Source organism: Pseudorasbora parva, chromosome 24 (genome assembly GCF_024679245.1).
Source record: "Pseudorasbora parva isolate DD20220531a chromosome 24, ASM2467924v1, whole genome shotgun sequence".
NCBI lineage: Eukaryota > Metazoa > Chordata > Actinopteri > Cypriniformes > Gobionidae > Pseudorasbora > Pseudorasbora parva.
Window position 1 is genome coordinate 34,800,031 of NC_090195.1, and position 11,037 is coordinate 34,811,067.

General features: G+C 35.1%; 1 long non-coding RNA gene across 1 annotated transcript; it reads right to left on the reverse strand.

Moving 5' to 3' along the window:
* Nucleotides 1–7,235: 7,235 nt before the first annotated feature.
* LOC137064148 (uncharacterized) lies at nucleotides 7,236–9,572 on the reverse strand. Its single transcript, XR_010901510.1, has 3 exons — nucleotides 8,950–9,572; nucleotides 8,369–8,461; nucleotides 7,236–7,840 (listed from the first exon to the last, which is right to left on the reverse strand). It is a non-coding gene; the product is annotated as an uncharacterized lncRNA (long non-coding RNA).
* Between the last annotated feature and the right edge of the window lie 1,465 nt (nucleotides 9,573–11,037).

An 11,037-nucleotide genomic window follows, 5' to 3' on the forward strand; every position in this document is an offset into this window, starting at 1 on the left:
AAAGAGGCACTGACACAGTTTGTCATGTTTAATTCTGTAAAGCTGCTGCTTTAAAGCAATATATTATATAAAGCTGAATAGAAATAAACGTGACGTGACTGAATCGCTCAAACATATCCACATCACTATATCACCGCTGGCATTTAGCACTTTGATATTTTCTTTAAAATGTAAAGTGCTTTATAAATAAAATGTATTATTATTATTATTATTATTATTATTATTATTATTGTTGTTGTTGTTGTTGTTGTTGATGTTGTTGATGTTGTTGTTAGTGTTGTGTTTATTTTGTTATTGAGAGGAACGCGTGCAGCACATATTCCTCTAATCAACGCTGTCAGATGTTCGATGACAGTGTATTGCTGGTAACGTAGAATGAAAAAGAACTTGTCGTGAGAATATCAGGTTATTTACGATGATTTGTACCAGCTTTAAATCTTGATCTGTTATTCCAGACAATCGAAGTTGGTCGAGGTTTTACCTTTAAAAATAAAGGTGTCAGGAAGAAACAAAAATGGGGTTTCACAGTGATGCCATAGAAGAACCATTTTTGGTTCCCCAAATAGTTTTGTGAAAGAACCATTTTTTTTTACTAACCATTGTATATTCTAAAGAACCGTTTTGCACTACAAAGAACCTTTTGTGCAAAGGAAAGTTTATTTGGATATTAAAGGGTTAGTTCCCCCAAAAAATGAAATCTATGTCATTAACTCCTCACCCTAATGTTCTTCAATCCTCAAATAAAGATTTGAACGGTTATGAATCAGGGTATTGATTCATGATTCGGATCGCGTGTCAAACTGCTGATTTCAGGTGACAGTTGCATACGCTCTCGGACTAAATATAAAATATCTTAAACTGTGTGTGAAGATGAACGGAGGTCTTACAGGTGTGTTTCTTCATGGAACCATACATCCTGCCCAAGAACCATTTAAGAACTTTATTTTTTAAAGTGCAGCTAAAGACCCATTTGATCCATTTAATAAACGGTGTAGGACCTACACCTACATCTACTGCACCCCCAGAGACTGGTTTGGTGGATTTCCCAGCAGGGCACTTTATGAGTTATGAATAAATTCAGTTTCCAGAGGTACCACATCTGCTATTTCCCACTTACTTTGTATATTGAATCTGCCCGTCTGACTGGGACGCGTCTCCAACAGCTCGGGGTGATTTTCGTCATGTACAGTAATTATGACAGCACATGTTAATTCACTGTAAGCTGTAAGAACGAGGCACGCCATGCCGTGAACAGGACTCGAAAGGAGTAAAACTTGGAGTAGCAACTGCAAACTGTCGGGTGAGAGACTTTCACACTCAATTAGCAAACGCTATCTGTCTTTCAAAACCCGTTTATGGTTCTGCAGTGGATCTAGTGTTTGTGTTTTTGAAACGCTCTAGTCTGTCAGGCAAACATTGAACATAAGGTATGAAAACTAGCAGAGAAAAATGTAAGGGGAAAACGAGTTGCATAAACATCCTTTTGATTTTTATCTTCCAGCAGTTATTATTCTATGAAGTTTAAACTGTACAATTGGTTAATAAAGTGGAACTTTTCTACTTTAAACATTTTATCTCAGCAAATAACATCATTTAGCGAACTGCAGTGTAATGAAGTCGACACATCATGTTTAATTTGAGTTGAAGGGCCCTATCATACACCCGGCGCAATGTGATGCCAGGCGTGATGTAAGAGTTTTCTGCTAGTTTAGCCCAACGCAGTTCTCGTGTTCATTTCAGAACCACGCTGTAAAAAAGTCTGCAAAAACAGGGCGCAATGCATGGGCGTCAGAACCATTGTGTGTGTGTGAGACGAGACCTCACCCACGTTTTACGACCAATGATATCAACACAGTCTCATCCCTACTCGTCAAATGTTGCCGAACGGTCAAGGGACCCTGACGTCAGCTGTTGACGCACAGGGTACCCCTAAATCGCCATTTTTCGACGTACTGGGTAATCCACTGATTTCAACGAGAAACCTAGGACGTCATAAACAGACGTGTTGGGCATGTGAATGTTATCGTCATGATGGAATTTATTGGGTTATAATTGTTCCATTATGACATGTTGGAGTGTGATTCTCAATTTAATCAGCCAGCACAATTGTATTTACATTTATTTACGCTATGATACACGTTTGAAACAGCAGTCAAAACCCACCCCGCCCTAAACCTACCCATTTGCGTATTATATGATATAAAACACAGACTGTAACAGACAACAGGCACACTTTATTGAAAAATTCAAACTATTCCGAGGCCAAACGATTGAATCGTGAGAAGAAAAGACCCAAAAGCAATCACCTCGTCTCTATCCGCGCCGCGCGCCGCGCGCATAGGCCGCGCCCCGCGCCCCGGCGTCACACCGAAGACGCCACAGGTAGACCCCTCGGCGTCACGCGATGGACGAACTGGGAACCCAATTGCTTTCAGTGGGAAACCTTTGGCGTCAACATTAGACGGCAATTCTATCGGTATGAAATCGCGCTGAAGAAGTCTCATTCAGAACACTTCGCGATGTTTGGCATCAGATCACGTGTGCCACATGTTGGTGAGTAGTCATACATATTATGTCCTAATATTTGATATAAAGTATTTTCTGCTTGTCGTTATCGATCATGTTCAGTCACTGCATTGTATCTGTCATCATCTCCACTGAGGCTTTGCATTTCTTTGCTTTCTAAATAAACACACCTTGCTAATAGGGTGATTAAACACTGTCACGTGACGTGCTATAGACCTTTAAACAGTTGTTAATATTTAATAATAATTACTAGTGTAGTTCCAACGTGGCATTTGTAGTAGAAGCACAATAAAAAAAAAAAAAAACAACACTTGCCATGCGTTTACCACGGTATTGGTAGTTTTAATGTGATATTTGTTGTAAATAAACAGTAGCCACAACAATTACCATGCTTTAAATGCATTTTAATGTAAAATCCAAATATTGTTATTTAAATAGTATACTTTATAATGCTATATATTATATATTATGACTTTTTTTCTCTCTTTCTTTTTTTTTTTTTTTTTACCTGAAAAGACCAAAAGGGCCTCTCGGACTCAGTCAACCCATTCTTGTTTGTGGAGAAGTAACGGAGAAAACCGAAAGCTGCAACAGCAAATATTTGTAATGGTATGTATGTGTTGGTTTGAACCCTTTATCAAACATTTTATTTAGCATTTGTTGTTACTTATTCTTACAAATCCCATAGCTCAATCAGTAAGAACATATTCCCAAAGTCTTAATAATTCACAAGATTTAACAAGTTGTCAAATTCGTATGATTCTCGTACATATAGCTCTGGAAAAAAGACCACTTAACATGGATTTCTAAATGTTAAGTGTCTCTTAATTTTTTTTTCCAGAGCTGTATTTGTATATGAAGAGTTCAGATGCAAAAGCCTCAAAAAGCCACTTCGGTCACATGACATCAGATATTCAATTATTTTTTCTTAATCAGATCAGTTGCACTGTTTATAACGTCCCGTTTGCATGTAAATAATTTATGTGATCACAAAATCAAGTGAGTTATCTACATTTTCAAACAAATTCATATGATATAGCTTGCTATTACATACTTTTAATAATGGGAATGCACACATATCTGTGAACTTATTACATAAATGTATTTAACATTTAATTATGCATTGTTTTTTTACAGCAAGAAACAGTTATGTATGAACTCACAACTTGCATGCAATGTAATACAATTTCCTCTTTCTTTCTGTCTTGCAGGATTACTTGCAGATTACTTTTATTTATTTAAAAAAAAAATTTAAATAGTATTTTTTTTAATAGTTTTTTAAAAACTATTAAAACTATATAATTTATTTTGTTTAAAAGATCTCTACAATATCAAACTCAACAGCTCTTTTAAGAGTCAACCCTCACAAGAGCTTCTAGTGATTCTCAGCGAGTCTTGGCGTAAAACTGTCTTAATTTATATGTTTTAAAAACAATAGTATTTGCACAGAGTAAGTGAGATTTTCTTGTTTTACAGAAGAGAAGAAAGACCAGACCTTATATCGAAGCTATAGAAAACAAGTCCTTTGTTTAGGGTGAGGAAGGAAGATGGACATCTTGTGCCCGAAGAAGACAGAAAAATGCGCAAGTCTATTGGTATGTCTTGTATTGAAGCAATGCTGTAATATGTAGTACAAAATTTGATGTTGATCTCTCAAAGGACTATTCATTTCAACAGTGATCATTCTTTCTACTCTGATAAAATACGTACCATTATTCATGTCTAAATCTTTTAATAACTCCTAAAATAAGCAAATGAGGTTCTGTATCTTGGATTTATTTAAAATGGTAAATATTTGTTTTCCCTTTTTGATACAATTATTATTACACTTTTGGCCTTCAGTTCTTAAAAACTACTCCGTCTGTTTGTCTTAGATAAAAGCAGACAAGTGTGGGAAAAAGCATTTAGTTGTTATAAACTCCATGTATTTCTCCATTGTTTTGTAGACCATGGATGGTTCTGGGTAGCTTTAGAAGATAATGAGTTGGGACATATTAGGAATCAAATAGTAAATGTTCTTTGAATTATGTGAAATATCTGGTTAGTTCTTTCTAAAAGATCTACTGTTTAAAAGGTTGCTGTTAATATGGGTAAATTAGTTTTTGTTCAGTACTTGGCTAATATTATGGGCTGCAATATTATACATAATGCTTCAATGTGTATATTATTTTATGTACTGACTGCTGCTTTGTAAATTTAAATCAGGAATTGGCATTTCTGCCCATTTTGAGGTGGAGAGTTTACTGAAGAACATAGGTTAACCCGACTGTACATTAAACTTAATCTGAATTGTGTTTGTTGTTTTACTTTTAGACCAGGACTGGAGAACGCCGGATTATACGACTTCTTCCTCTGGTTGAGAAAAGGCTACACAACATCAGTGATCACATCATCTGTACATTGATTATACTGTAGGGTACAAGTGGGCGAACTGTTTAGAAGAAGAAGAAAATGAACATGATAGAGGGAAGAGACAGAAACCAGTCTAGTTGTAATAATGAATCATTATTTTCCAACACTATATCAAATCTGTTTTCTGTATCATAGTTGACTGGATGGGATTATGTGGCACTCATTTGTGTGGCTTCAGCAGCTGTGAATGGATTAATATGATGTTAATGTGTTTTTTAAAACCCATTTTTATTTATCTTGAATCTTATTTGACTTTATTCTACTTTATCAACTGTATACTGTATCCTCCAATAAAGTGTTGAGTGATAAAGTATGGTGAGTATTGTGTATGGTGTTTGGTACAGTAAATACACATTCAACCAGTTTATTTAGGTTATCTTATTAATTACCAAGAATATTTTACTTGAGAAGTAAACATTTTTTATCTGGTTATATTATATTTGGTACAATTCTCCAAAAAGTTGTATATACTTGCATGCTGTGACAAGTATGTCAGTTTTCAGTGAAATAAAGGGAAGGATTACAAACACTTCAAGCTTAACTGAAGATGATCCATGTTGATCATTCTGGTACATCTACTACTGCAATACAAATTAAAGCATGCACATTTTTGATGTCAGGTACGTGAAGAGGGTGTAGATGAAATTGTGATAATGTCTCATGTTATTATTACTTAATGGTGCATGGTCCTATATTTAATAGTAATAATGAAGTGTAAATAATATAAATAGTTTTTGTTTACTCTGGAAAGTGGATAATGGCAAGTTGTTGCAGGTTCATCCATTATATTTATTAGTGTTTATCCATAAAAGAAAATAAAACGTAATAATTATTATTTTACAACATTTCTTTCAAATATTTCTGTATTTGATCAGATGGTCTTACAATATCAAAACCTAATACAAGCATGACGTTAGAATAGAAAAGACAAAATACTCTGATATTTAAATGTGACTCAAAGTTTGTTGTCCGTGATGAGGAGAATATATCTGTGTATGTTGTACTGCCCTTACACCTCCAGGGACCCAGTAGTGGCCCCTGGAAGAGCAAAAAAAAAGCATGTTTCAAATGGCTTTAACTCAAAGTCTGGTTAGCGTATCACAGAGAAAATTGGCAGGACAACTGCATATGCAATGTTTACTAAATAATGTTGGCCACAGTTTTCAGACATATATGGAAAGCTGCCATAAAGGTTTTTTTAAAAGTGCTCACAGTAAAATATACAATTTCAGCTTGGCCCTCATATATGTCATAAAGGTTTGCACAATGAACATATTTTAATATCCAGTTGTCCATTAAATATGTTATTTACTTAACATTTATTGTTTCATTATGAAAACTTTTAAACTACATTACCCATATATCTGTCATTGTATCAATGCAATGGGAAACATGGCGCTGTAGTTCATAGAAGTGTGCAGAAATGCTTAGGGTTAGGGTTGGGTTCTCAGTAAAGGAGTCATTTCTCACAACATAGCGACACTTTATAGTTAGCTTAACGTATTACTGACGTAATAACACCAAAACATACTTTGTAACATGAAACGCCGTTTTATATGGGTTAAAACAGATAGTCCAATCACAGCGCGTTCTGCGATAAAGTCACAGCCAATGACAACCCAGCTGAACAGAGGCGTCACACTTACTTGTCCATTTATGGTAAATTATATCACATCTCATCCGGTTCAACTGAAGGGGTAGATTCCTTAAAGATTTAATATTTAGGCTGCTAAATATTTATTTATTCTAATTAAATAATAAAACTCACATTTTAAAACGAAAGTCTTCTTTGTGTGGTTAAACTGATGCATAATACATATATTTGAAAGAGAATCCTTTTTCTATGCAATGGTCTACAAGCATAAACTTCTTTAAGCCATCCTTTATAATCTGAACTCTTGGAATTAAAACAAATATAACAAAAGCACAATGAATGCACACAATTTTGTAAGCATATTCCAATATTTAATGTCAAACAGTTTAAATACAAATGTAGTGCCCATATATATATATATATATATATATATATATATATATATATATATATATATATATATATATATATATATATATATATATATATATATATAGGCAAAAAAAGAACATTTTACATTCTAAACTTTAATACTATATATTTGCGATTATTGTTCACTTTTATTGTAACTAAATTAAATGCCAATTAAAATAGTTGATGATTATTGTAAATGTTAACCATTTTCAGTAAGAAAATACTTCTATAAAGTACATTCATGTTACAGTTACATTAACAAGGTAGTGATATAATGATAGTGAAATAGTGATAGAGGTAGTTATGGTAGATATGTACTTTAGTGACCATTGTAATAAAAGTTTTAATGAATAATTATTGATTTCAAAAGGTATTAACTCTCACTATCTTCATTTGTTCAAACAAACAACAAAAGCAGAAATATACATTGGACTATAGCATCATGAAGGCAATGCATGACTAGAACCAGTGGATGGCAATAGATATGTCCTTCACTAAAACTCCTGATGATAAAGGCATAGGCAGACATCAAGAACAGTTTATGAATATTGGTTCTGCATATATCAGAGATCATAATAAGACTCCACGTGAAGACTTTGAGACACTGTGACAGAGCAAAGGGTGCACTTCACTGGACATGTCCTATGCATGCCCAAACAACAACACCCAAAAACATTTATGAAGTGGACACCACCAGGAGGACGCACGAGACAGGGAAAACCAAGGAAGATATGAGACAGATGTTTCACGAAGACCTCAATGCCGGTGTTCCATGAGAAGATGTGAAAACGTGGCCACAGATCGAATATGTTGGAGGACACATGTTGCCCAATGTGCCCAGGACAGGACATGATGATGATGTTGTCAGTTTAAACATAACTGTAGGATTTATTTCTGTAAAAAAACGATGCATAATTAAATGTTAAATACATTCATGTAATAAGTTCACAGATATGTGTGCATTCCCATTATTAAAAGTATATAATAGCAAGCTATATCATATGAATTTGTTTGAAAATGTAGATAACGCACTTGATTTTGTGATCACATACATTATTTACATGCAAACGGGACGTTATAAACAGTGCAACTGATCTGATTAAGAAAAAATAATTGAATATCTGATGTCATGTGACCGAAGTGGCTTTTTGAGGCTTTTGCATCTGAACTCTTCATATACAAATACAGCTCTGGAAAAAAAAATTAAGAGACACTTAACATTTAGAAATCCATGTTAAGTGGTCTTTTTTCCAGAGCTATATGTACGAGAATCATACGAATTTGACAACTTGTTAAATCTTGTGAATTATTAAGACTTTGGGAATATGTTCTTACTGATTGAGCTATGGGATTTGTAAGAATAAGTAACAACAAATGCTAAATAAAATGTTTGATAAAGGGTTCAAACCAACACATACATACCATTACAAATATTTGCTGTTGCAACTTTCGGTTTTCTCCGTTACATCTCCACAAACAAGAATGGGTTGACTGAGTCCGAGAGGCCCTTTTGGTCTTTTCAGGTAAAAAAAAAAAAAAAAAGAAAGAGAGAAAAAAGTCATAATATATAATATATAGCATTATAAAGTATACTATTTAAATAACAATATTTGGATTTTACATTAAAATGCATTTAAAGCATGGTAATTGTTGTGGCTACTGTTTATTTACAACAAATATCACATTAAAACTACCAATACCGTGGTAAACGCATGGCAAGTGTTGTTTTTTTTTATTTTTATTGTGCTTCTACTACAAATGCCACGTTGGAACTACACTAGTAATTATTATTAAATATTAACAACTGTTTAAAGGTCTATAGCACGTCACGTGACAGTGTTTAATCACCCTATTAGCAAGGTGTGTTTATTTAGAAAGCAAAGAAATGCAAAGCCTCAGTGGAGATGATGACAGATACAATGCAGTGACTGAACATGATCGATAACGACAAGCAGAAAATACTTTATATCAAATATTAGGACATAATATGTATGACTACTCACCAACATGTGGCACACGTGATCTGATGCCAAACATCGCGAAGTGTTCTGAATGAGACTTCTTCAGCGCGATTTCATACCGATAGAATTGCCGTCTAATGTTGACGCCAAAGGTTTCCCACTGAAAGCAATTGGGTTCCCAGTTCGTCCATCGCGTGACGCCGAGGGGTCTACCTGTGGCGTCTTCGGTGTGACGCCGGGGCGCGGGGCGCGGCGCGCGGCCTATGCGCGCGGCGCGCGGCGCGGATAGAGACGAGGTGATTGCTTTTGGGTCTTTTCTTCTCACAATTCAATCGTTTGGCCTCGGAATAGTTTGAATTTTTCAATAAAGTGTGCCTGTTGTCTGTTACAGTCTGTGTTTTATATCATATAATACGCAAATGGGTAGGTTTGGGCGGGGTGGGGTTTGACTGCTGTTTCAAACGTGTATCATAGCGTAAATAAATGTAAATACAATTGTGCTGGCTGATTAAATTGAGAATCACACTCCAACATGTCATAATGGAACAATTATAACCCAATAAATTCCATCATGACGATAACATTCACATGCCCAACACGTCTGTTTATGACGTCCTAGGTTTCTCGTTGAAATCAGTGGATTACCCAGTACGTCGAAAAATGGCGATTTAGGGGTACCCTGTGCGTCAACAGCTGACGTCAGGGTCCCTTGACCGTTCGGCAACATTTGACGAGTAGGGGTGAGACTGTGTTGATGATATCGGACCCACTCATTTTTATCGTCTCTAATTCAGCACATGCCTGTTTACCGACCCTTAACTGATAAACACTTATTATTAAACACATTTTAGACGCTTTATTTCCACCTTTTTAATATTTTCTCAATTTTTATTGAATTTTTATTTATTTTTAAATGATCTGATATGTGATGGGGAAAGGGAGTAGAGCGAGTGTGGCAAAAGGCGGATTGGAACCTCTGATCGATTTGTGTTTTAAAACGTGATGCCATGCGTCTCGAACCCCTAGACTATAGCTAGGGTATATTACTCAGTGATTTCTGTAATTTTATCTTTCCCAATCAATCGTTTAGTAAACGGAAAATGTTTATCTGGAATGTAAAATTCCAGGACATCTGGACACAGAGCATAATAAACATGCAACTTGTTCATTATCATTATCTGTGAGACTGTTGATTTCTATATGGCAGTTAAATGAATATAGTCTTTTTATTAGAGTATTGGTATTGACTGGTTTGAGGTCTTTTATTGGTATAGGCAAGGGATATGGCCTCAAAACGCACCATAATGCAGGAAATCACATCTACGAAATAAAAAATGTTGGTCGGAGAACCCCCAGACCCCCCCCCCCGCAAAAAACACCCCACCCATAATATTTCTCACCAGCCGCTACTGACCCACCCACTTTTTATTTGCTTCCGACGCCCATGGTGCAATGTACTGTAAACATGAAGGAATTTTCCATATTGGTTTTTTACAGGTGTTTTATTTTGAATTACACATTGCATTAGTTTGTGTTTTAAAGGTCAACGAGACTATCCGTAAAATTACTGAATAATGTACTGGCAGAAAATTACCAGCACATCCACTTTTCTCTTTTGAGGAACTGAAAACCACTGACCATTCTGCCCGACAGAGGCATAAAGCAGTAACTTCCTTTTGGGTTGAAAATTAGTTATTGAGATTTTTGGGACATTCGAGACCTCCTTTATCATGTGGATAAATATCTTTAGTCAATCCGTTGTTTTATAGAGAAAATAATGGGTTGTCTTAACAGCAGAGGTGGACAAAGTACACAACTTCATTACTTAAGTAAAAGTACAGAAGTATTTGTTTTTAAAAGTACTAAAGTATCAAATGTAAATTTCATTTTTTTTAATCAACACATTATTTTATTATTGTTGTATAAATGCACATTATGCCATCATGGTTTAAGCCAGTCAGTGACGCTCCATCTGACACACTAGCAGACGACTAACTTAAACTCATTTAAATACTTGTAGAAAAGTTACAAAGCTCTTTATAAAGCTGCTGTCACTTTAAGGCCGAATGCACGGATCCAATACACTGATACACATCTGATATTCTCACACTGTTCACCTTCACTGAAGAC